The sequence below is a fragment of the Phodopus roborovskii genome, unplaced genomic scaffold (assembly GCF_943737965.1).
Source record: "Phodopus roborovskii unplaced genomic scaffold, PHOROB, whole genome shotgun sequence".
NCBI classification, from domain to species: domain Eukaryota; kingdom Metazoa; phylum Chordata; class Mammalia; order Rodentia; family Cricetidae; genus Phodopus; species Phodopus roborovskii.
In genome coordinates, this window is record NW_026126413.1 from 4,756,278 (window position 1) to 4,783,008 (window position 26,731).

Below are 26,731 nucleotides of genomic sequence, written 5' to 3' on the forward strand. Positions count from 1 at the left end.
GGCAGATCTCTGTGAGCTTAAGGCCAAAAAGAGTTCCAGGACAACCAAGGCTGTTATAGAGAGAAACCGTGTCTCAAAAACAACAGCAAAATTAGAAGGTTGAAGACGGAAACCCTTTTTTATATACTGACTGAAAAACCAATAATTTACTCTGCATCACCAATTTAAAAAGAAAGCAAACTATCTAAAAGCAAGATAAAATGAAAGAAAAAAATGGTTATAATTCAAAAGTAAACTGGGCACCAGGTATGGTGGCAAACACCTGTAATCCTAGCCCAGTGAAATTGAAATAGGAAGAAGACAGACAGACAGACTAAGGCCAGCCTGGGCTACATAACAAGTACCAAGCCAGGCTGGGTCATGAGACCCCACCTGAGAATCAGAAAAGAGAAGGAAAAGGAGGATGGGTAAGGAAGGAAATTATAATATAAAAGATCAGAAACTTAAATTCTACATATAGGTTAGAAAGAGTAGACGTTTGAAAGGGGATCAAATTAGTATTTTAGTATATACTCTTGAAATGTTTTCTCAAAACACAGAAGAGGCGGAGGAGGAGAAGAAAATGAAAATAAAACAATGCCAACTGATTAACATAGATCACAGAAACAACCTACATGCCTCCTGGAAAAGGTGTCAGTCAGTCACAGGTCAACAAAATGAAGAGAGCTTCTGCGTCCCCTCTGAACTATGACCACGACCTACATTCCCCATACTGACTACTCATGCCTAAGTGCCTGAAGGTCAGCTGTGGTACTGAACCTTTAACCAGCTGGAGGAGACAAGCGCTTCGACTGGGTAGTACCATGATGCAAGCAGTTGGGGCTCCACCATGGATGAGCAAGGCAAAGGCTTTTTGAGAACACAGAACACCGGCAAAGGGAGGCACCTGAAGTCTGTAAGGGAAGCAATGGCTTTCTTAGGTTCATTCCAGCAGAAATTCCTTAGCTAGAGGTCAGCACTTGAGAGAGCATGTTTGTTTTCCTTGAAGATGGTTTCCACTGAGTTGAGTTTGCTATTGTGGGAACCCGGAGTGATGGTGCCACCTCAGGCAATGATTTCCCAATTATCTGAACCCAGGAAGCTGTGTTTTTAGAGTTTGTGATTTATTTCCTTCTTTCCTTTGACCATCGTGAAGCTCAGAACTTCATCCAAGGCTACCTTTAGTCATTACATAGACATAGAAAAAAATGTGCAACTTTTCATAGACTGTATTTCAGTGTGACTCATCCTAATGTCATCTTTCTAGTTGAGCTTCGTATCTTCAGGACCATGATTTATCTTTGTCACTATATCATTTATGGGTTATAAGTCACCTCAGATACTTTTGGGACAAATGGGATTCGAATTTAAAATTACAAGCAACACAGATATAATGGCTAATAGAAACGAAACCAGATAACAAGATAGGAAAAAAAAAACTATATATACCAAACCCTGAGTAATCACCTTGAGAGATCTGAGACTTTGAAAAAGAAATATAAATCATAACTTTGCTTTCAACAGTCAGTAACCAACTTTATATGACAATTTTCAAGCTGAAAAGAACATTAATGCAATGCAATAAAATCAATGATAAACTGTACAGTGCTGTTTAAGGAATTAGTATGGGTTGATGTAATAATTAAAAATAGTATTAGTAAGCCTTTCTTATGCATCAAGAACCACAGTAACTAAAACCCTCATAGCGCTTCTATGAGGTATGTCAGTCTGACTTCCTCTATAGATGAGGAAAATGAGATACAAGATAAGTAGCTTGGTATAGCAGTTAAAGGTAGTAAGTCAACCAAAAACACTACAGCCTACACTCTAGAGGAAATGAGACTTCCACTAGTCCTGGGACTGAGTTGAAACATGAATTGAAACAAACTGGTAGCATTGAAAAAGTGATGGAGGGGATAATGACCCTTAGGGATAGGTTGAAATGACACAGAGTGGACAAGTAAATCACCTGGCTAGACAGTAGATTGAGGACTACAGGAAAATCTGGGGAACAGGAAGCAAGCAGTTTAGAAAGCCTGCCAACTCAAAAGATTCCATTTAAAGCAGCAAGCAATGGCAAACAATTGTAAGGTTGCAGAGAACAAAGGGGGTAGATGCAAAGCTTTTCTTGGAAAGATAATATATGATGATGTGAAAGAACCATAACTTCAAAGGCAAACTATTAGTAATTACTCTTCTTGGCCCCTATAGACCAGTGAGCATTTGATGTACCAAGCATAGCAGAGGGACCTCCACTTCTGCAGAGCTTGCCTTCATTCAAATGGAGCGTATTTTCAGTTGCCCTATTTTCTAAGTGTTTCATAGCCTGTTTGGCCCCTAAGGACATTAACTTCCGATGTACCACCACCAAATAATCTCTATAGCTCTTTCTTTTGGATGTTGATTATGTTTGTGATTCAAACATTACCTCTGAGAGGTCCAAAACACATCTTGAGGCTTCAAAGATATTAATATCCACATCAATCCCAGTCCAAAACTATCTACTTAGGTAAGCTTTACTGTTTTTCCTAAAGGGATATTTATGTTTCTCAAAAGTTTACTGAACATTAAGAAGTACTATCAAGATAAAACTTGTTCTGAGCAAGATAGCAGATGCCTATAATCTCAGCCCTCTAGAGGCTGCGGCAAGAGGATGGTAAAGTCCACACTAGACTAGACTCCATAAGACCTTAAGACCTGTCTCAAATATATGTATTATGTATGTATTATGTATATGGGTTGGCAGAGTGGTTGTCTAGGCTGCATAAAGGCCTGAGTTCAATTCCCAGCACCACATAAACTGGGCATTGTGATTGATGCACACCAGCCTTTGGGAAGGAGACAGGAAGATCAGCTCAAGGTCAGCCCCAGCTGCACAGGAAGCACAAGGCTAACGTGGTCTAGGAAACTGAGAAAGGGTAAGATGATGTATGTCTTACATACCCTACCAGGAATAGCACGATCTTTAATATTACCCTGGTTTTGTAATATCCCATATTCAAATGCATCAAGCTGAGAACTTCTTCTACTAGTTTCTTCCATTAAGATGTAAATAACAATCTCCTGCTCGTTTTTGCTCATTGAGAAAGGATTCGGCTGTGTGTAGTGCAGGCTGGCTTCAAACTGGAGATGGTTGGGCCTACAGCTATGATCCGCTAGGATGACAGTGATGGGCCAGCAAGCTCGGGTATGGCGCTTTCCAAAATTGCTCTGGGAGACTTTAACGTCCTCATTACTCAATTTATGTTTCGGCTAAGGTTTTCATTTTGTGCCATCGCCTCCTGTCACTATCTGATGCTTTGGAAGCACCGAGCAGGGAGCAGTGATACCTGGGATCCTAAGATGGATTTGAGCACTGCACAGGGTCTATGTTCTCTAACCCTAACAACCATAAATGTACTCCTTTGCCACCACAGAGGAGGCCACTACCAGATTATAACGACTCAAAGTAAGCTTTTGGCAAAGAATTCTTGAATTTAGAAAGAGCACTGCTATTGGCAGAGTTATGAGTAGATACTGACAAGGCTCCTGTACCCTGTGACTGCATGTGCAGTCTCAGCTGCTTTGGAGAGGCTGAGGCAGGCGGCCACCTTGAGCACAGACCAAACAATCCAGGCACTTGAGCACCCACCAACACTTGGGAGACAAGGCTCGGCTGTTTAGAGTTCTAGGGCTACATTGTAGCAGACCCTGGCTCAGAAGCAAACAGGGTTTGTTTTGTTTTGTTTCTTATGTTTGGAAACTATTTGCATCTTGTCAGAAAAATGTAACTGCAGAAATTTGGACTCCATTTTGACTGTGAAAGAACATGTAGCCACCCCGGGTTTTACTACCCAAATTTTCATAATTATCACTACAACTGAAAGTTCGTCTTCTATAAATCAGTTAATTATTCCTTTATCTCCGATCCCCCCCACTTCCCGGCATTATAGACTGGGGCGGTGAGGTGGTCAGGTGGGCCTGCCAGTCACTTCGCTTCCTTTGTTTCAAGGTCACGTGGGCACATTCCAAGCACAAGGTGGAAGGTCGCCGGGCGGCCCGCGCCCGCCTCCCCGGCCTTTTGTTCCGGGCTGGCCGCTCCGCCGCCCTTCTCCGGTCCCGGGAGGCGGGCGAGGGCTGCGGGCATCAGAGGAGGAGGCGCCGTGGCTGGGAGTACTCACCCCGCTCGCTCGCTCGCCCTGACCAGCAGCCGGCGGCGCGCAGCGGGGCGGGGCCGGGACCGCGGAGCCGGGGGAGGAGCCCCGCCCGCGCCGCAGTGAGCATGCGCACTGGGGGCGCCCGGCGCCCGAGTGACGTCCAGGCGAGACCTTCCTGCAACCTGTGTACGCGCGTCTCTTCCCAGAACAATCCACTAAGTGAAGAAGGCCCGGCAGGGGCGACCCCGAGCCAGGATACCTGCACTCTCCTCCAGCACGCTAATTTCCTGACTATAAACGGGCGGCCCGTGAGGAAGAAGAGTCCGAACAAAGAGCAAGAATTCAGGCCGCTCACGTCCCCAAGAGCTTAAGAGAGTCACGTCACCTCGGTCGCGGTCATCCATTTAAAACAACACTAGGGCAAGAAGTTAGGAATTCCGAGTGCTGACAACTTGTACCATTTGTGACACAAAAAGCAGAAAATACCAATCCAAAATGAAACAGGGACAAGGAGGAAAAGTCAGAGGATGTCAGAGTCAGAGGGGTCAAGGACCGATAGGATGCCTCAGGGAAAGCCAGTCTGCTTCTTTAAACAAGAGAACATGTCTTAGAAAAGAAAGTAAACAGGCAAAATGAAGCACAGTTGGTTTTCAGATCTCGAGATTTGGTCTTAGGCAAGTTGTGTAAGATTACAATGTTAAGTACCTAATAAATCCCTGGTAATGTTTTTGCAATTTCCTGAGAGTCCGTATTGTTTCGGACAGAACACAGGTCAGAGGTCTCCAATACCAAGAGATAGGGAAAGGGCTGGACTTAAAATTTGGAAGGATTCTAGAACTCTGTTTTTGATTGCTGGTTTTATTTATGATTAAACCACTATTTTGTTTGTCAGAAAACAGTTAAATTTTGCCATGAGCAAAATAGGGGTCTGAGAAGGGTGTTAGTTCTTGTGTTTGTTTAGACAAGTTTTCTCCGTATATCCCTAGCTAGCCTGGAATTTGTTCTGTAGATCAGGCTGCCCTCAAATTCAGAGTTCCTCCTTAGTGCTGGGATTAAAGTTGTTCTCTACTACTACCCAGCACAAAATAGTGTTTAAATTTTGGAAAAACAGTATTGCAAAAATGAACTTCAACTAACATTTTTGAGCAACTATTATTTGGTAGCCCCTAACTTAAATTACTCATTTGATTTTTTTTTTTTTAATAAGCAGGATCTTACTGTGTAGCCTAGGCTAGCCTGAAACTGTAGCTACTGCTACATCCATCTCTGAGTGTTAAGATTAAAAGCCTGGAACACATTAACCTGCTTCTACTTGATAAGTTCATTTGCTTTGAAGTATAAGAAGTTATACTGGTGCTTACAATCCCAGTGAAGTAACGGGTGGAGGCAGGAGGAGTTCAAAGCCAACCTGGGCTACATAACCCATTCTAAAATGAGTAAGTTACCAGAAGCTTTCCCATGCAAAAATAACAATAACTAATTTACCATACTACTAGACTCATAATTTTAGAATACTTTCTATGCATTATACCATGTCAATTCAAGCCTGGCTTCTGTCAGAGCCAGTTGTAAATTCCCCTACCAGAAACAAAGAAACATGATGTAAGTCGGGTCACCTCTTTGTAACCCCTTGTACTATTCATGGTGAAGAATGATCCCCCTGGCTTGTCTGTGTGTTTGCAAATAGCATGATGAAGATCCTGAGGGCCCTGGCTCTTCATTATAGTGTCCCTAGAGTCAAGTGAGACTTCTCATCAGTATTTACTGAATAAAACACTGAAATAATGACAAAACAAGAGGAAGACAGCTCAAACTTAGTCAACACTCATTACTACTATTCCTTATTCTTTTGTTTTGAAAATCTTTTTTACACTTTTGCCTCTCTCTCTCTCTCTCTCTCTCTCTCTCTCTCTCTCCCTCTCTGTGTGTGTGTGTGTGTGTGTGTGTGTGTGTGTGGTGACTTGAAACAATCTTCAAAGCCAAGGCTAGACTGAACTCATGACAGTCATTCTGCCTTAGCCTCCCAATAACTGATAGTATAGGCATGTGTCACCGCATCTGTCTGGATGTATATATCCCTTTTTTTTGGGGGGGGCAGTCTTTTTTTTCTGGTTTCTTGAGACATAGAACGAAAGAAAAATGGGTTACACACACATACTGCTACATTGGAAGTCATTTTCAGGGCTAGCCATGTTGCTTACACGTAAAATGCTTGCCTGGCCTGTGTGAGGCCCTGAATTCCATCTCCAGAAACAGGGAGGTGTGGAGAAGGAGGGGGAAGGAAGAAAAGAGGAAAACCGTCTTGGAAATGCAGTGTGTACAGCGCTTAGCTAATCATGTAACAGAATAAAGCCTAGGAAGATGGGAAAAAGATCACTGGTTTGCTGGTTTGCCGCTGCAGTCAAAAGAGGAAAAGTGAACATATGGAGGCCAGGAACTTATCAGAGCAGTGGGATTATAATGTGATACTCTACTCATGGCTGCATGACGTCATATGTTTAACAAAAGCCATAAACCTAAGCAACACAAAGAATAAACTCAAATGTATATTATGGACTACTGTTAATACTGATATAATCAAAATTGGCTCGTCAGTTTTGGTGAAATTCTGCCTGTGGTGTGTAGAAATTCTGTGCCAACTGTTTGATTTGCTATAAGCCATTCTTTTTTTCCCACGAAGAAATTAAGTCTTTAATTAAGAAAACGATACTGTAAACCAGGTATGGCAGCACATACCTAATAATCAGAGTACTGAGATATCAACAAGTGTTGTTGCTGCAAGTGTGAATCTAGTCCCGTCTAGTCTGAAAGAGAAAGTTCCAGGCTTTCCTCTGTAAGCAGCAGAACCAGCCATGAGTGCATGAGACAAGATCAATGTGTACATCACAGGGCACACTGTTACATTTAGAAGGACTTGTTGCTCCTGTTCAATAATTATCTGTTTCCTTTAATATTACAGAGGATGTTGCTCTGATTGGGAATTAATTGCAATTACAGGATTGAATTATGTATTGATACTAGTGTGCTGCAATGATGTGCATAAAGCCACCACTAGCACAGGCTCTGGGGGCAACTATTAATAATTAATAAACGGGACCTCCTGAAACGGAGAAGGTTCTGTAAAACAAAGAACGTGGTCAACAAGACAAAACAGCTCCCTACAGAATGGGAAAAGATCTTCACCAATCCTACATCTGACAGAGAGCTGATCTCTAAAATATACAAAGAACTCAAGAAACTAGAAATTAAACTACCAAATAATCCAATTAAGAAATGGGGTACAGGTCTAAATAGAGAATTCTCAACAGAATAATTTCAAATGGCAGAAAGACACTTAGGGAAAATGCTCAATATCCTTAGTCATCAGGGAAATGCAAATCAAAACCACTCTGAGATTCCATCTTACACTAATCAGAATGGCTAAAATAAAAAAACACCAATGACAGCTAGATGCCCCTCAAGTGAAGAATGGATAAAGAAAATGTGGTATATTTACTCAATGAAATACTACTCAGCAGTAAGAAACAATGGCATTCTAAAATTCACAGGCAAATGGGCAGAACTAGAAAAAAAATCCTAAGTGAGGTAACCTACCAGAAAGACAAATATAGTATGCACTCACTCATAACTGGATACTAGAAATAAAGCACACCCAGCCTACACTACATAACCCCAGAGAAGCTTGAAACTTCTTCTAGAAACAGATGGAAGCAGATGCAGAAATCCACAATTAACCAATGGGCCAACCTCCTGGAATACAATCAAAGTGAGGGAGGAACAAAAATATGAACAAAGGAGTTAAGGCTATGATGGAGAAACCCAAAGAATCATCTGACCCTAGCTAGTGAGAGATCACTGACTCAGGTCTGACAAATGGGGAATCTGCATAAGACCAAACTGGACTCCCTTACTATGGGTAACAATGGGGTGCCTGGGGCAGTCTATAAGGTCACTGGCAATGAATGGGTCCAAGACCTAACACTAATGTACAAACTGACTTAGTGGAGCCCATTCTATATGGAGAGATACCTTGCTCAGTCTAGACATAGGGATGTGAGGGTGGAGAGGTGAGGTGCCTTGGTCCTGCCTCAACTGTATGATGGGACAGACTTAGTAGACTTTCTAGGGGAGGCCTTACCCTCCATGGAGCAGATGGGAGGAGCAGGGAATGGAGGAGTGGGAGAAAAAGAAGAAAGGGGAACTGGGATTGTAAAAAAAAAATTAATAAAAAAGAGAAGAAAAATAAAAATAAGAGCCATTCAGCCTGCAGCCCCAGACACTTTTGTGTAGTTTTAATTTGGAGCAAATCAAGTGCTGCAGTGAATCAGAGCTTCCCTTTGAGCCATCTCAAAATAAGTAACAATAATAAGGTACTTGCCCCTTCATGTGCATTATTTCATAAGTCACCTGCCTGGAGTCAAAAAGTTGTGGGGAAGCTTCATTCCTGTTATATATTTGATGTGTAAGTTTGGGAAGTCACTGTATCTGAACCTTGGAATGTGTGACTGTCTTAATTAGGTTTATTATTGCTATGATGAAAACAATGGCCAAAAGCAAATTGGGTGGGGGAGGGCTTATTTGGCTTATACTTCTACACTGTAGTCCGTCATTGAAGGAAGTCAGAACAGGAACTCAAAACAGGGCAGGAACCTAGAGGCAGGAGCTGAATCTGAGGCCATGGAGGGGTGATGCTTACTGGCTTGGTCAACATGGCTTGCTCAACCTGCTCTCTTATAGAACCCAGGCCAGGAGTCCAGAGGTGGCACTATCCACAGTGGGTAGGATCCTCCTCCATCCATCTCTAATTAAGAAAATGCCCACAAACTTGCCTACAGTCAGATCTTGTGGGGGGATCTTCTCAATCAAGATTTCCTTCTCTCAAATGACTCTTAACTTGTGTCAAGTTGATGTAAAAAAAAAAAAAAAAAAAAAAAAAAAAACAGCTGGTACAGTGATACTTTCATCTTTGCAGGGTTGTAGAGATCAAAAAGAACACATTTTCAAATTTATGAATACAGGTGATAGAATAATAAATTCATTAATATAATGATTGTTTCCTCTCCTCCCCTTTTTATCTCCCTTCCTTTTTCTTCCTTTCCCTCCCCTCTCCTCCCTTCCCCTCTTCCATCCCTCCCCACCCACTCCCCCTTCCCCTCCCCCTTTTCTCTCCTCCCCTTCCCTTTCTTTCCTTTCCCACAGTGACTCACCTTGTAGCCCAGGCAGGTCTTGAACTTGAGATGAACACTGGCTGATTAGAAGAAGATGAATCACCTTCCTTCTGCTACATTTTTCCTATTTTAGTTAAGAAGACACAATGTATTACCATCTATATGGTACTTTTCATTGTAAAATGAAGAATGTTGTCTGTAAGGTTTTAAATGTTGCAATTGATTCTGATTTACATGGGCACAGATAATTTTAATCTTGTTTAATTTTTACTTTGGAAAAGAAGTTTATCTATTTTATTACACTACAAAGACCATAGTGGGCATGCCAGTAACAGAAAAGCCACCTGCCTATAATTTTAGACTTACTGAATATGTCTTCATTATGAAGGTGATTTTATCTGACTGCAAACTGTATCTTATTGGTTTTAAAGGGAAGAACAGTTCAGAGATGGAGGTCCACTTTACAGGAAGAAAAGACGGTAATTCAGTCTTGAAACTAATGAATGGTCAAGTTAGCTATCTATGGTGGCTCACACCTGTAATCACAACACATGGGAGGCTAAGGGCAGAAGATTATGATGTTTGAGGCTAGGCTAGTGTGTGTCAGGAATAGCTGACCAACCAGGGCTACACAGAAAGACCATGTCTACATAACAACCCCCAACCCAAATTTAAAAATTATGTAATAGCTGGTGGGATATAACAATGAGATATTCCAAATGCAAGGTATCCTACTTTCTGCAACCAGGAATTGGCCATGGAGAATATTCCAGTTTGGTTCAGACTTCACCAAATGAAGAAGCAGTCTAACCATGTAGACTGATGAATAATGACAGAGAAGAAAGGGGATACTGTGAAAGTTGTCCAGTCCCATTATAATCACATGGGCTGTTAGAAGGCTGAAAGTGGAGTAAGGCTGCCCACAGCTGAGCAGGGTTACTTTCTATGTAATGCCGGACTGTTCTCTGCCATGAAGCCTTTAATTATTTACACTGTTTACTGTATGTGATAAAGAGAAGGCAAAGTGCATTGCCATATAAACTTGCCTCTGATGTTTGCTCAATATCCAGAGCACACACCCAGCTTGTCAGAGTGAAATGTTCAGCCTGGTTGTTGAGGAAATGCTGGGGTTTAACTTGGCTGATTGCTCAGTGTATCCTAGTGCAAATGCTCTACAGAATGATGTAACAGCCAGTGGATGAAATTCAGCATTGAAAAGACCAATAAAGAACTCCAATGCTTTCCAAGATATTTATGAATTGCACTTGTCTCAACAAAGCTATTTAGCCTGAGGTTACTGGCAGATGTGAGGCTTGGCCTAAAGATTCTACCAATTTAAAGCATCCTTGGATCCAGCCCGGCCAACTGGGATGTGGTCAGCTGCAGAGTATTAGAGGACATTTTCCTGGAACAAGGACATCAGTCAGGATCATCTGAAAACACTGCGAACATAAGCTGTAACCATGTCACATTGCTATGTCATTTCAGTAAATGCTTTTGCTAAGTAGAATGTGGGTTATCTCACGTCTTCAGCTTTCAAAAAAAAAAAAATAGAATTAAAACAATTTGGACTGGAATATCCAAAAGAAGACATTCAATAGGCAGTTTGGGGGTTTAGAGCCCATGAAAGAAGTCAGGCTAAAAATATATACGGTGGACCAGTGTTATCTCTTATGCTTACTTATATTAACTATAGGATATGCATTTGGCAAGACGAAGAGCCCAATAACATATTTTTCTTGTAGCATGGTCCCCACGTGCAAGCCAACAACTTCATCTGGCGTTCAACTAAAGCAACAGCCTTCTGTTCCAATCGCAGAGGAAGACTGGCTGTGCAAGACCTCTTGATTGATGGTGTATATATCCAAGATGGCGTACAGTGCCTTGCAGGGAATGTTAAAGATTTCAAGGGATAATTTTAACTTGTTCTATTTTTCGCCTTCCATGCTGACTTTAAATCCTAACCCCCTCAGAACAAGTTGCAACTATATTTGAGTGTCATTGATATATAGGTGGCTGCAGTGATGGTCACAGAAGACACTATTTAAGGGAAAGTACATCTAATAAGAGAAAAGGAGATCTGGGAAGGAATCTTAAAGAACTGCAATAAATAAAAAGCAGGCAAGAAATCCCACAAGGGTTCTAAAATGATTAGGAGGGGCCAAAGAAAGATTATTACTATAACTCAAGAATAGAGTTTCCAAAGAGCAGTCATAATATATATATATTTTTTAAAAGCATAAAAGAATCAGGGAGACAAACACTGAAGAGTGACCACTGGCTTTGAAAATTAAAACAACAAAAATGGTAACCTTAGCAAAAGCAGTTTGAGCGTTAAGGCAGTGACCTGAGTCCATTTCACATGTGTACTTAAGTGGAGAGGTCTTTTAAAAATTAAAAATTTGAGGGTTAGGGATTTAGAGTGCTTGCATGAAGTCCTGGGCTCAATCTCAACTCCATGAACAAGATGTGGTGTGGCACATTCCCATCGTCCTATCAATCTCTAGCTCTGCAACAGATTGAAGTCCCTGTTTCTAAAAACTCTTCCATTCACTCACAAAGACACAAGCAGTCAGGAAGTATTCCAGTGACTTCAAGCTCACCTACAAAGGAAAAAGAAAGGGATTAAAAAGGCAGCCAGTGTAAAGTGAGAGCCAGAAGATAGCATTTTGGCATTTCACGTCTTACGTGGGTATTACTGAACCCAGTTATAGGCCAAGCACAAGAACCAAAAAGGAAGTAATTTAGACAACACAGCCCTGAAGAGACAGAAGTTGAGTCGTAAATACCAATTCACATGAACTTCAAGGAGCCCAAAGGAGAAATACATCAATGGGAGTGGAAACAGATACCTTATACTGCAGAGGGGAGGGCTGCTTGATCAAAGTCCCTTCCTGATAGACTTTAATTTCTCTCTCTAAAAAAAAAAAAAAAAAAAAAAAAAAAAAAGAACCATTTTCTAAAAGTGAGGGCAGAAGCTAAGGCTGGGTCCCCATATTTATAGAGATTCTAATTCCTGTGACTTTTGTGATTTCTTTTTTAAAACCAGTACAAGTCACTGTGGGGTTGAGTGAAAGAGTAGAAAGGGCAGGTGAATGGATAAATCCAGAATTGTAGCTCCAAGAGTGGGGAGGCACATGGAAAAGATGGGGTAGTAGAGGTCATTGGTGGGGGAGTAGCAGAAGTGAGACTCATGGGGAGCGGATGGTAAAGACACGTCTGAGAGAGAACAGGCATTCGTGAAAGAGAAGTCAAGGGACAGAGGGAGGCCACTGAAACAGTCTGTGGAGGCCAGTAGACGTAAGAAGGAGAGAGCAGGCTCACTGGCTAGATTCTAGTGGAGAAGATAGGCACATGAAGTTAGAGGAATGTCAGTTAGTTTTCTGTGGGCACCAAACCCTTGAGATCAAGCCACATGGAGTGCTACTACAGAGTAGAAACCAAGGCCATGAGATTGTATAGACACAGAACTGAGACTAAGGCAGTTGATGTGAAATTCCTTGAAATTCCTGCCAGAGGCAGGGTGGGAAGATACTAAGCTTACTGACTGTGGAGATTCACTGAGAAGGTGGCAATGAGGAGGACAGGAAATGGGTGGTGGGCTGGGGATGGCCTCCCTGCTCAATGAAAAATTTGCTTTGTAACCAAATAAAATGCTGTGGAGTTGGGTGTTGGAGCTAGGAGAATGCTAGGGGTATGCCTAGGCTATGAGAAGGTCAAAGTAAAAACTCAAGGGGCTGTGTTTCAAGTGTGTTATGTAGTTCTAGATCCCCTTAGGAAACAGCAGTTCCTTTGGCCTCCATACCCATGCCCTGACACAAACATGCCCCCTCCATCAAATAAGAAAATCTCACTTAAAAGTAAATTAATAGCTCACCCCATTCTTTTCCATATTGGGGGTTGAACCCAGGGTCACACTCAGTCTCTGCTTCAGCACACTTTGTTACGAGACTGGGCCTGATTGCATCTGCACAGCTGGTTTGAACTTTTGATTCTTCTACCTCAGCCTCCAAAGTGTTAGGATTCGATGTGTTGCTACTATGCCTATCCAAAAGGAAAAAAAAAAAAAAAAAAAAAAAAAAAAAGTTTGAGCCTACATGTTGTGAGCCCCTGTAGACCTGGTTGTTGGAGGAGTGTTAAAGGCTAAATCAACCAAAGGAAAATACAGATCCTCATCCTCATACAATCTAGCAGGTATTGACACTGATGATGTCGATAAGCTTTCTGTGCCTTTGAAAGTCACTGGTAGAGCTGTTTTTTAAGAGAGTAAACACCAGCTTATTGTATCTTTCGAAGTTGTTTACATTATAGCAAGGCACAGAATCCATTGATATGGAAATCAGTTAAGAATGCTTTAATGGCTAAACGACTACAGAGCTGTAGAGTGTTATTCTCCTGCATAATACCTGAGAACCAACAGAAAGGTAAATGTAAATGAATGTTCTATGTATGCAAGTTGGAAAATTTCCTAGATGCCAATCAGAAGCATTTATATAGTCATTCCTTGCTGCAGGTGCATGGCACGGGACGTGTGGGAATCGGGACAAACTGACTTGGTCCTTGCTTTACACCTTGTTTTGTGCGGGCTAGTCGGTGACCTTCCGGGAAATACTTTGCCTCCATTTCCCATCTCACTGAAAGAACCCCAGCTTACAGATATACACTAGCACCTCTAGTTTTATTATTCCTGTGCTGGAGACTTGAACTCATGTCCTCAGCGTGCATAGTGAGCACTTCACCCACATGACCACTCTAAAGACCAAATGATAAGGACAACGAAAAGAGCGACAGATGAATCATGAGTAAATAGTAATGTAACAGTCACATGTAATTCCACAGAACACCTTTATTCCTTTGACATTTTGAAAATTTTCATCCAATAACTATATTTTCAATTACAATCAATTAATTTCAGAAATAAATATTTGGACACGTAGGTCTACTTTGAGGATCTGTTTTTACATTTCCCTATCAGCAAATACAATTACATCTATCCATGTCTATTAAAAAGCCAATTATAGGCCGGGGGTTAGATAGTTCAGTGGCTTAAGGTGCTTGCTGCTAAGAGTGATCACCTGGTTCAGATTTCTTGAACACACATAGTGGAAGAAAGAACCAACTCCTGAAATCTGTGCTCTGTCATCCACACTCAAGCCATGGTATGAATGCGGCAACTCTGCCCCAAATACATACACACATGTAATTTTAAAAGTTGGCACATGCCTTTATTTCCACACTCAGAGAATAGAGGCAGGTGGACCTCTAGGAGCTTGAGGCCAGCCTGGTTTACATAGAGAGTTCCAGGACAGCCAGGGCTGTATAGTGAGACCTTGTTTCAAACAAACAGAACGCCAGCAACAACAAAAATGTATAAAATTTACCCCAGGGAGATCAATTTGAAAGAATAATGTTGTCAGAGACAAACATTTTGTAACTGAATATAATAAAATGATGGTGTGTAAAATGGGGGGGGCAATTTCACTGTCTATTTTCTCTTTTGAGAAAAGATCTTATGTAGTACAGGCTGTTCTAACACTTGCTATGTGGCTCAAGTTGGTCTTCAACTACTGTTCTTCCTGCCTCTACCTCCCAGGGCTGGGATTACAAGTGTGCACCATCACACCCAGAAAAACTTTTAAGTATACGATACTAATATGCTATAGAAGAGGAAGGAAAATAATAATAAAAAAAATCCCACAAGGAAAGAAAATGAAGGCAGTCAAAAGAACACAAAGTAATAGAAATTGTGCTCGATGTACCCTACTCTAGAGCACAGGCATGTTCGAGCCTCAAATCCTGTGCCAACAGTCTGTGTTAGCCTTCTTTAGCACAGCCTCACCAGAGGCTTGAGCGTAAGCCGTTGTGGGTCTGTAAAGCCCGTGGGAGGCTTGCCACCTGAGTCTCGCTGTGGATAAGGCTCAGTGAACAAACACCATGCTGAAGCAGAGTCTGACCTTCCCTTAGGAAGGATTTGGCTTAGGATATGGTGAGGGATTTCAGTCCTCTGTTTGCTTCCCCAAGAAGCATGTGATCATTCCCAAGCACCAGCCCCAGCCCACCCCCACTGGCTTCTTCATGCTTTGCAAAGTTTTGTTGTTGCCATTTTCTCCTATGATACAAATTCCAGAAAACTTTAATTAAAATTGCACAAAATGGAATTTCTTGCCTTATATGAGAAAAAAAATTGAAAATATGTTCCCACAGAAAAATATATTTGTGCAAAACACCAAACATGATTGGCATGGAGTCTTTCAACAACTTCCTTCCTAACTAAGTGCAAAGCAACACAAAGACATAGTTCTTGATCCGAAGAAATAGACTTATTTTAACACTAATTGGCACTTAGAATATATTGGTGGTATATCAAATAGCTCATGGAATCAACAAGAAAACTGAAGAAGCATGCAATAAAAGAATAAATAAATAAATAAAAAGAAAGAAAAGGCATTCAGAGCAACCAGTCAGCCATGCCCATATATGGTGAGGATGCTGCAGCTGACCCTTGGCCCAGGTGCATGCATCACAGACACTGTGCTCTCACCACAAGCTGCTAGGAGGATAGTTTATCACTCTCTCCCCTTTTGCATGGTTCAGTTAAGAATCAGGACCCAAATCGGAGTGACCAAGCCTAGATGGTATGCTCATGCCATAGGTGCTGAGGTTGGGGAAAGAGACTCCCTGACCAACTTGGCATCCAGAAAAGCATTAAGTTCCCTAAGCCCCACCAAGGCTCAAATGATGAAGAATTTTCCCTCAAAGTAAGAAAGCAGGTAAATTCTTAATGGACAAAGAAATGTCTAATGTCTTCTTCAACCCATAGTTTGGCTGCTTCCACTCACTTTCTGAGAGATGCTGTGCTCATCACTATTACCTGCTGTTGGTATATAATTGTTTGCTTGAGATAGGTGTTGCTGTGTCCTCCATACTGTCTTTGAACTGTACAGCCTCCTGCCTCAGTCTCTCAAATGCTGGGATTACAGACATGTGATACATCATTGAGCAGTCCTCATTTTCTAAACCCTAAGTATCAACACACACACACACACACACACACACACACACACACACACACAGATGGGGGGATTTATTTGAGCAGCTGACAGTGATCTGCTATTCCAACAATGGCTGACTCCTAGTGGAAAGTCCAAGAATCCAATAGTTGTTCAAACTACAAGGCTAGACAGCTCAGTTGGTCTCCAGTATACACCAGACTCCTGAAGAAGTAGACTCATACTCATGAAGGAGTATGTCAGAGAGAGTGAGGTCAAGCAGGCTAAAAGCAAGAACTTCCTTCTTCCATGTCCTTTATATAGGCTTCCACCAGAATATAGGATACAGATTTAAGGTGGGTTTTCTCACCTCAGAGGATCCAGTCAAGCATAATCCCTCACAGGTGTGCTCAGCATCTTGGGTTTGGGTTAATTCCAGATATCCTCAAGTTGACAGCCAAGAATGGCATCAGGCTTCTTCAGTTGCTGGTTGATCTGTAGAGATTTGCCTTGAGCTGCACGGAATCACTTTCTCAACCTTTCAAGGCCCGAGGCAGATGGTTTACAAGCCATTCCAAACAACAAACTAAAATGTATCCTGAATTGTCTGTCAAATGTGGAGCCTCACCAAGCATTATATCTCTTCTTCTCACAGACAGAAGGCAGAAACTATAATATTTTTTATTTTGTCTTAGAGGGGTGTGAAAGGTTGTATTCTCCCCAATAGCTATGATAAGATTTTCTACCTTGTACATGATTTTAAAAATATGAATAGATTCCTCTACCGTGATGATCCTTTTCCTCTTTGAATCTGGATTGAGGGAGAAATAAAACCATGTGACATCCATCTTGTGTTTATCAAACTCAGGCTACACAAAGATATCCAATATAGACATTCTGGACAAAAATCCAAGTATAAAACTCTAAAACAATGGACAGACAGGAGACAATCTTTGAGATTAACCCAGTTACACAGTGATTTTAAAAAATACAATACATACAAAAGTAGAAGCTGTCTCTCCAAAATTAAAAGAAAATAAACTGAACCATGTGAAAACTAGAGTACTTTCACAGAGAATGCTTGGGGAGAGGGGGCATTTTCTTCAGGAGTGGGGCCACTGGTGAGTTGCCAGCACTGGTTCACAAAGCAAACACAGATACAGACACAGATACACATGGAAATAGAGGGCCGGTTGGAAAGAGGAAGATAAGTAGGACTGTAGGAGAGCAAGAAAGGATAGAATTGCTGAATGCAGTCAAAACACACTCCATAAATGCACAAGTTTGTTGTTGTGTATCAGGAATATATGTTAATAAAAACTCAGAAAATATTCAAGACTGCCAATCATCTATGTGGAGGCTAGGGCCCAGGGTAGGCTGAACCTGTGCACTCTGATCTCCCCACTGGTTTTGTGCTGCTGATCACTAGCAGGAAACTATCACCAGACAAGCATCCGCCATCAGCCAGACCTGGCCATTCTCTCATCTTCCCTTCTCTGTGTACAGGGGGCCTCTGGGGACCAGTTAGCTTTGCAGTCTGTGAGCTGGGCAGGTTCTCTCATCCTCCCAAAGCATCTCATAAGCTGAAGTAACTCATGATGGGGTGGGGCGCCTTCCAAGTGTGTTGGGAGTGTTGAAACAACCGTAGCACAGAAAGATGAACGGAGGACCTGAAGACACGATAAGAATGAACCACCTTGCTGGAGGCACACAGGCAGCCACTGATGTCAAGTATTCACTGAAATATCAAAGCCCTTGGACTCTCCGGCACTGAGTGCTAGACAGGTAACTCCAGAGGTGTGACCTGCCTTCTGACCCCTGGTTCAAAGCTATCAAACTCGAGTTATTCTGTCAAGGAGATCTGCTCCCAGGCACCAAGGGGAAGCCACTCTCTCTAAACTGTGTCTACCCGAGCCAAACCTCCTGACACCCTCACCCTTTGGCTTATCAGCTTCAGGCCTTTTTCCTCCCAGGACTGTCTCTCACCCTGTGACAAGTTAGGTCTAAGCTCCCCGACTTTGAGTTGTTTCCTGCATTCAGGCCTCAGTGTAGCTCAGTTCTAAATATGAGGTTCACTCACAAGATGGCACTCAGCCATTGCACTCCCAATTACATGGAGCGGCATAGTGGGATTTCTCGCCACCCCTGACTCATCGGCAAAAAAAAAAAACAAAAACAAAAAAAAAAAAACAAACTGGACCACTTTACTAAAACCCGCAGGAGGACTGAGGCTTGTGAAGGCTGTGGGGTTTTTTGAGTGTAAGATCGCTGCTCTTTGTCTCTAGAGCTTCTTCAGGATCAGGGTTCTACTTCTGCTCTTACTTCAACGTCTTCATTGTGAGGTAGAGACATGAGCTCACCACAGACAAGCGAACAAGTGAGGCTTTCTTCCAGTCTTACTTAAAATCCAGAAAAGGAACCTGTTCTGGCCAGTTGACTCTAGTTCTCCAAGTCGTGTGTGTGTGTGTGTGTGTGTGTGTGTGTGTGTGTGTGTGTGTGTGTGTGTGTGTGCGTGAGTGTGTGTTGGGAGGGGGGTGTCCAATCCCTTCTAGTGCCGCACTGAATTCTGTTTTGTGTCAGTTGAGAGGTTTGGGCAGAAGCACACCTACCCAGATTCTCCTACTCCCGTCCTCCAAGACAACTCACTCACATCTGTCATCCTATTTCATGATCAGGCTTTCTTCTGAGATCCTGGATTTCAGTCCTGGCAAACATCTGGACATGTGCTGTAGAAATCCTCTCACATCTGGATTTGCCAGAGATTCAAGCCTCCAGTTTTAGAAGTTTGTTTTTGACAGATGTGGTGCTATAGGAGTGCAATGCCAGCTACCCAGGCAGAAGCACGAGGCTTGAGAATTCAAACCCAGCTTTTGCCATGTAACGAGTTCAGAGAGAGGTGGGAGTCACTAGGCAAGACCCTGTCTCAAAGTGAAGAAGCAGAAGCAAGAGCTGCGGATATGGCAGCTCACTCAGAGCTCTTGCCTGGCATATGCAAGACTGTTTCCTCATAACCCCTTTCATGGTCTGCCCACGCTTTCTCTCTCTCATGTTTCTGCCAGAGTTTACACAGTGTGTCTTCCATCTCTCAGAACCATTTATCACTTAATTAAATTTAACCCGTTGTCCAGGAACCTTGGCTTGCTAATGGCTTCAAACAAATATATAGGTCAGAAATGGTGGCGTGGTCCTATCATCCCAGAACTCAGGAGCTTTATGTTAATGGAATGAAAAATGAGCACATGACTATTCCTAGGTATGGTTGTAGAGAGTTGTATTGTGGATATAAAGGAGAGAATAGCCAGAGACAACTAGAAGGGTCCAGAGTGAACATGGCCAACAGACTAGGCCATGCGAGGAAGGAGGGAAGAGGGAAGAGAAGAGAGAGAGGGCAAAGAGAGAAACTATGGAAGTTTGAATGTAATTGACCCCAATAATAGTGTGGCACTATTAGGAGGTGTGGCTATGTTGGAGTAGGCATGGCCTTGTTGGAGGAAGTGTGTCACTGTGGGCTTTGAGTTTTCCTATGCTCAAGCTATCACCCATGGTCTCAGTCAACTTCCTGTTGCCTTCTGATTAAGATGTAGCTACCACCCTGTCTGCCTGCATGTTGCCATGCTTCCCGCCACCTGCTATGCTCTCCCACCATGATGATAATGGACCGAACCTCTGAACTGTGAACTGACACCTCAATGAAATGTTTTCATTTATAAGAATTTCCATGGCCATGGTGCCTCTTCACAGCAATACAAACCTAACCAAGACAGAAGTTGAGGGCCAAGAAACCATGAGCAGACCAGAAGACCAGGAACACATGACCAAAAGTGGCTAGATTATATAGGAGAGAGAGACTGGCAGAGGGGAAGCCTGGCTCCCAGGAGGGAGAGGTTTAGAGTAGGGGTGCAGTGAGAAGTATTGGGGGGAGCCCAGATTCAAAATGAGAATTGTCCCTGGTATCTTTGGGACATGCCATTAACAAAACAGAAAAATGGCTGTAATTTTGTAAATCATCTGGCCTTTTCATGTTGTTAGATTAGGAGTGGCATTCTGACAAGCCTAACCTTTCCCCACCATTTGTAACTGAATAGAAAAGGACAGACTAGAAATGTAAAGGGGTCTCACCCATGATGAGGGTTTAAAGAATAAATATTTTGGGGAAATGTGTATGTGTGTGTTCACGTGCACATGCATGGGTATAACTGTGTATGTGTGTGTGTGTGTGTGTGTGTGTGTGTGTAAAATGAACAGTTCTGTAATTGTTTTCTACTGTGTCAAATAAAAAGTCTTGCATTTCATGTATCCTTCTTATCAGCTGTTGGTCCCCTCTTCCCTACCTTGACATCTAAGAAAGCAGCCTGGCCTAGGCAGCCTGTTAGGTGGGGCAACAGCATTGTGTACTTCCCTTAACTTAGATTTAACCACATTTACACCCTAGGCTCTCTTTCCTGCCCTCCAAAGACAGGTTTTGGAGGAACAGGAGAGCAAGGCAGAGATATTAACCAGGTCAACAAATCACTAAGGGAGGTGGTGATGGTGTGCAGATGGCAGTCAAATAGAAATCATTTTCTCTTTTTTCAGCTAATCCTACCTGTGGAGTAATATTAAGGTGTGTGTTCCATAGAAGCATGACTATTCCTGTTCGGGAGAAGCACTTGTAATGAGCTCATGTTCTTAGCAGTGAAAAGATCAATAAAAAAAAAAAAAAAAAGCACATTTTTTTTTCCCAAGGTGATAATGCATATAACAGTGATCCATAGTGGAAAGGTAAGCTTAAATCATGCAGTAAGAGAGTATAAAAGACTATTGATGTTAGCTTTATGTTAAAATCACAAAGACAAATAGCATAGAGTCCTTGCCCTCCAAGAGGTGAGAGTATATCAACGCGGTAGACATGTGAACAGACCATTGGAATGCAGTGTGAGTCGTGCTGTACACAGCATGTAACTGGTGCCATGGACAGCACTCTGCTCTCAAGTGGGGGGGGGCAGGGTAGTGGGGTGGGGCGAGGACTCACGGGAGAGTGTGAGGACATGACAACTTGAGCTGCCTTCCAAAGGATGAGTGGGAGAGAGCTTCTATCTTGCAAGCATATTTTATAATCAAGAGCAATAAATCACTCAGACAGCAGTTACGTTGCCTTTTTATTGAGAACAGTTCCAGTGGTACCCTTTATTTCACCTATCATAACACTTATCACACTGTATTGTAATTACCTGTTCTCTTGTCTATCTCTCCACCAACCTCCAAGTTCTGTGTTGACAGGGCCTGCGTCAGTCTCGGTCTTAGCTGAATTCTCAGCATCTAGCACAGGGCCTGGCATAGGATGATCCATAAAGGTTTTTCAGGAAGAAAGAACATTGTGTAAAGGTTTACACATATTGACATTAGAAATAGCTGTTTAAGAAACAATAGAAACACTTGGTTAAAATATGGTTCACTGTAGACGCAACTTGCATGTTACCTTACTTTTTGCCAATACTTATGATCTTATGATAGTAAAGTCATAAACTTGGATTGTGTCTTTGATCTGCTGTAAAGCTCCATGCCTGATTCACTGTGTAGGGAAAAAAAAAAAAAAAAAAAAAAAAAAGATTAGAAGCAACAATTCTTTATCGTTTTTACACAAAAAAAGGAGGATTGTTTCCAATCTCTTTATTTCCCGCTAAATTTAATGACAAGGATTCCGAGTTTTATAAGTGGAGGGGGGACCTATATAAACATTTGAATTCTATGCTATAACCTGTAGAAACCTAAGTTGAAAGGGGGGCTAACTTCCCTGCTTTCACAGGGAAGCAATAAACATCAGCTTGCGGCTTAGTGGTTTATGATGCGTGGAGACTTACTGTGGTCCTGTGAAAGACATCCTACTCCATAAAGGACATTGGTATTTGCAATAAATTAAATCCTAAATAGATGCTGGCAATGGTTCTCAATTAGTAGGGTGCATCAGAATTACTCAAAAGGACACCCTAGCCTGGGGACTTCACCTCCAGGGTTTTTGATTAGTAGATCTGGGCTGAGGCCAAGCATTTTATCTCTAAGTCCCCGGGTCTGCTTGTATAGCCCTTTGGGGTCTTCCATGAGGACACCCCACTGATCATTCCCTTCTGCTCTTGATGCTAGAAGTTTCCACATTGGTTTTTATGAACTTCTGTATTTGAGCATCACTTAGAAAAGTGGAGGAGGGATTATGGAGGGTTGCAATAAACATACATTTTCATTGTGTTTCTTTTAAAAATTAGAAATATTTTTAGAATTATGTGTCTGTATGTGCATGTGAGTGCAGGTGTCTGTGGAGCTCAGAAGAGGACATAAGTTCCAGTGAAGAACCAAACTCTGGTCTTCTACAAGAGCAGCAAACACTATTAACCACTGAGTCATCTCTCCAGGCCTTTTATTGCATTTCTTTGAACAATAAATAGGATAAGGTGGGATGTCAGAAATATTATATTGTAATGGTGATACTATTCTAACTTGCTTTTCTTTTTTCTTGCAATATGAAAGGCGAATTATCCTGACAATTCCACTGTGGTGATGTAAGCAACAGTGGACCAGCAAGATGCCTCACTGGATAATGATGGTTGCTGCTAAGCCTGATGACTCAGGTTGAATCTCCAAAATCCATATGGCGAAAGAGAGAACCAACTTCTGCAAACTGTTCTCTGACTTCTGTACCTGAAGTGGCAATGCACATAACGGTCCACTTCCCCAAGCTGACAAATGAGTCTAAAATTTTTTAAGTTGGAAAATATTACTTTAAACCTATAGTTGACACATGATGGCACAAGACGGTAATCGCAGGACTCTGGGGCTGAGGCTGGAAAATTATCAATTTAAGGTCTGTCTGGGTTATATATGGATATCCTGTGTCAAACATTTAAGCAATGTATTTGAGAGGCAGAAGGCAAAGCTTCTCTTTCTTTCTTCTTCTCTTCCTTTCTTTCTGGGAATGTTATACCACTGTGTAACCTACAACTCCACATCCTACCTAAACCTCAAGCATTGGGATCACAGGCAGGTAGCAGCAAGCCTTGCTGGAGACAGTGTTATTGTTGTTTTATGGTTAAAGCATGGACCCTGAAGTCACAGTGCCTGCATTTGAGTCCCTAACCTGCCATTCACTGGCTCTGTGATTCTATGTGTGTCAATTAATTTTGGTGGTAGCTCAGTTTCCCTATCCGTAAACTGGCAACACAATTGTTACATATTGTGTTGGTGACTTTCCTGTTGCTGTGACAAAATACCATAACAAAAAGCAGCTTGTGGAATAAAGAGATTGTTTTGACTTGTAGTTCCAAACAGAGTAGAGAATGACAAGGACAGCATGGTAACAGGCAGGGCTGGCTGCAGAAGCGCAAAGCTGAGAGCTCCCATTTCTGGCCACAAGCAGAAAGCAGAGAAAGCCAACTGGAAGTGGGACCCGGCTGCACAGTCTGAAACCCTATCTGCGGTGACATACTTCCTCCAGCAAGGCTTCTCATTCCAAATGGTCCATAACCTCTTCAGACAGCACCACCAACATGGCATTCAAATACCTGAACCTTAGTAGGACATTTCTTATACAAAACACTATACATATTATGTAGGGAATTGCACAGTTACAAAGTGTAAAATGTTCAGAAATAGATGTAGCTCGTTGTGCATATTCTGTTTCAGCGTTAGCTGCTTATTATTACTGTGACTGTTGTTATTAGTAGTAGTAGCAGGAGGAGGAGAATACAGAGGAGGAGAAGGAGGTAAGGAGAAGGAGAAGTGTTGCAGTACTGAGCATCAAAGCCAGGTACATGAGCTTGCTAGAGAAGCATTCAATTATGAAGCTATATCCCAGCCCAGCTCTTATTATTTTGTTTTCAGTCTATCATCCTCATCTGTAGATTGCACACTGTGTACGTACTAGCCACTGCATGCATTACGATAATCTCATCTGTAGAGAGAATAGACACGATTCTTTTTTTCCTGTAATAATTACCTAATGAAAAGTATACCAACTATTTGCATAGTATTTATGTTGTATTAGGTATTACATCTAGAGATGTGGATTGTGTGTGTGTGTGTGTGTGTGTGTGTGTGTGTGTGTGTGTGTGTATGTTTATATGTGGTGAGGTTCAGAAATCAATCTCCCACAAATGCTGAGGGATGACCATATTGTAATATGTGAAAAGATGGGACATATTCAGGTTCTCAAACTAATGGAACAGGACACCAAACCAGGCACTGTGGTATACTAGGTGAGTAATCTAAGGACCTAAGATTTTATGGCCATGCAGAGGAGATCTTCCTAAAATCATATCTTAGTAAGACTCAACCAAGTTTCCACTCATCTGACAAAAACATGAGTTTACTTTAGGCTGAGTTGTGGTTAGAAAGTATCTTTCAGAAATATAAAACCATATGCCTTTGGCTCTCATGATGATAAAGTTCACATTTATTCTATTGAAGTCTTTCAAACTGAAAAATTAGCATACTAATTAATCTGTGCTAATGAAATTCCTATTACACATCAAAGACGAATATAAAAACCTTTTTAGAGTTACACCTAAACCAGGCTATCCAAGATCAAATCTCAAGATCAAATCTCTTTAGAAATGAGCACAAGAAATAGAAATGGAAATAACCTACCATGAGTTTCACTGAACAAACACAAGAAATAATATTTACAATAAAAACTTTACACAATAGAGCAGTTTCATAGAGTATCTCATAAAACATAGCCCTATTATAGCCTTAATTTTAAAAATTAAGAAAAAAAATGGAATTCTTGACTACAAGGTAGAATTTCAAAAGTACCCTCACTAAAATCATAAGTAATCATTGTTAATGGGGCAACTATTGTGGCAAGATGGATAACACCCACAATTTAAAAAGAGACAATCACTACGGAGAGGCGTACAGACAGGAAAGTGGCTGATCAATTGCATTTCTGTCTGGAACTTTCCAGTTTGGGCCGTGAAAGGGTCACATCCTAGGAGACTCCTTCGTTAGAGGGAAATGTGGATGGTGGGTCATGCTATTAAAAGACAGGAATGGGCAGATGAACTAGGAGGGAAAAGGTCCACCCAGTAATTCTACTACTTAGGAATATTGAGAACTGGGGGAAGGGACACCTGAAGAGATAAGACTGAACTTCCTGGAAATGGTGACTATGAATTCTAAAACTAATAGAATAATCTCTTCAGGAATCATAGTTGCCAAGAATGAGGCCTATGTCATAGGGCAGGTCTAAATCCAGGACTTGGTAGACTGAGATGGGAGATGAGTTCGAGGCCAGCTTGGGCTATATAATGAGAATTTCGTCTCTGAAATGAAGACACCAAGAATGAGAACTACAAGGAAATTTATTTCATCCCCTGGAGATGGGGAAAGGGACAAGATCTTCAAGCAAATTGGGAGCGTGGAGGTAGAGGAGAGGGAGTTAAGAGGAAGAGGAGAGGAGGGCATGAGGGAGTCCATTATAGGTTTTAAGAGAAATCTGGCACTAGGGAAATGTCCAGAGACCTACAAGGATGACCCCAACTAACAATCTAAGCAATAGTGGAGAGGCTGCCTTAAATGTCCTCCCCCGATAATGAAATTGATGACTACCTTATATGCCATACTAGAGCCTTCATCTAGTAGCTGCTGAAAGCAGAAGCAGACATCCACAACTAAAGACTGAGCCAAACTCCTGGAACCCAGTTGCAGAGAGGTAGGACTGATTAGCAAAGGGGTCAAGACCAGGCCAGAGAAACCCACAGAAACTGCTGACCTGACAAGGGGGAGCTCATGGACCCCAGACTGATACCTGGGATACCAGCATAAAACCAACCCAGACTACCTGAAAGTGGTTGTTAGTTAGGAGGACTGGACAGTCTATGGGGCCTCTGGTAGTGGATCAATATTTATTCCTAGTGTATGAATGGACATTGGGAGCCCATTCCACATAGAAGAATACTCCCTCAGCCTAGACTTATGGGGGAGGGCCTGGGCCCTGCTCCAAATGATGTAAGAGTCTTTGAATACTCCCCATGGAAGTCTGCTCCCTGGGGAGCAGAAAGGGGGTGGGATGGGGGGAACAGGAGAGGATGGGAGGGTGCGGGAACTGGGATTGACACGTAAAACAATCTTGTTTCAATTAATAAAAAATTATCAAAAACTATATTCTGAAAAAAAACATAAAGAAATTTATTCCTATCCATCTTAGTGAGAGATTGCAGACATCAAGGACCAAGGGTTCAAAGTTACCATGGCAAGGAAATTAACTATTAAGGAATAAAATGTGAGGTGGCCAAAGATTATGCAACTATTATGCAGAAGTTGATAAACTGATTAAGAAGCTGCATAGACACACAGCTGCATAGACACACAGCTGAAATGCACATAGTACTTGCATCGTGAAGCAATGCCCCTCCTAATTTCCCCCCTGAGCAGGCTTATTCTCTTGCTTGCTGCTTAACAGGGAGGAAACATCCTTGGCCGTGGTCCA

At 42.0% G+C, this 26,731-nt stretch overlaps 1 protein-coding gene across 3 annotated transcripts in view; it reads right to left on the reverse strand.

Annotated features, from left to right (window-relative positions):
- Atg10 (autophagy related 10) overlaps positions 1–4,209 on the reverse strand; it is a 248,271-nt gene extending 244,062 nt beyond the window's left edge. For 2 of the 3 annotated variants that reach the window (XM_051182951.1, XM_051182949.1), the window contains exon 1: positions 4,140–4,209. The gene's annotated coding sequence lies outside the window, so the exon portion shown is untranslated. Of the gene's footprint in view, positions 1–759; positions 782–4,139 lie in introns of those variants that run through there. The other variant, XM_051182950.1, reaches the window with a different exon arrangement.
- Between the last annotated feature and the right edge of the window lie 22,522 nt (positions 4,210–26,731).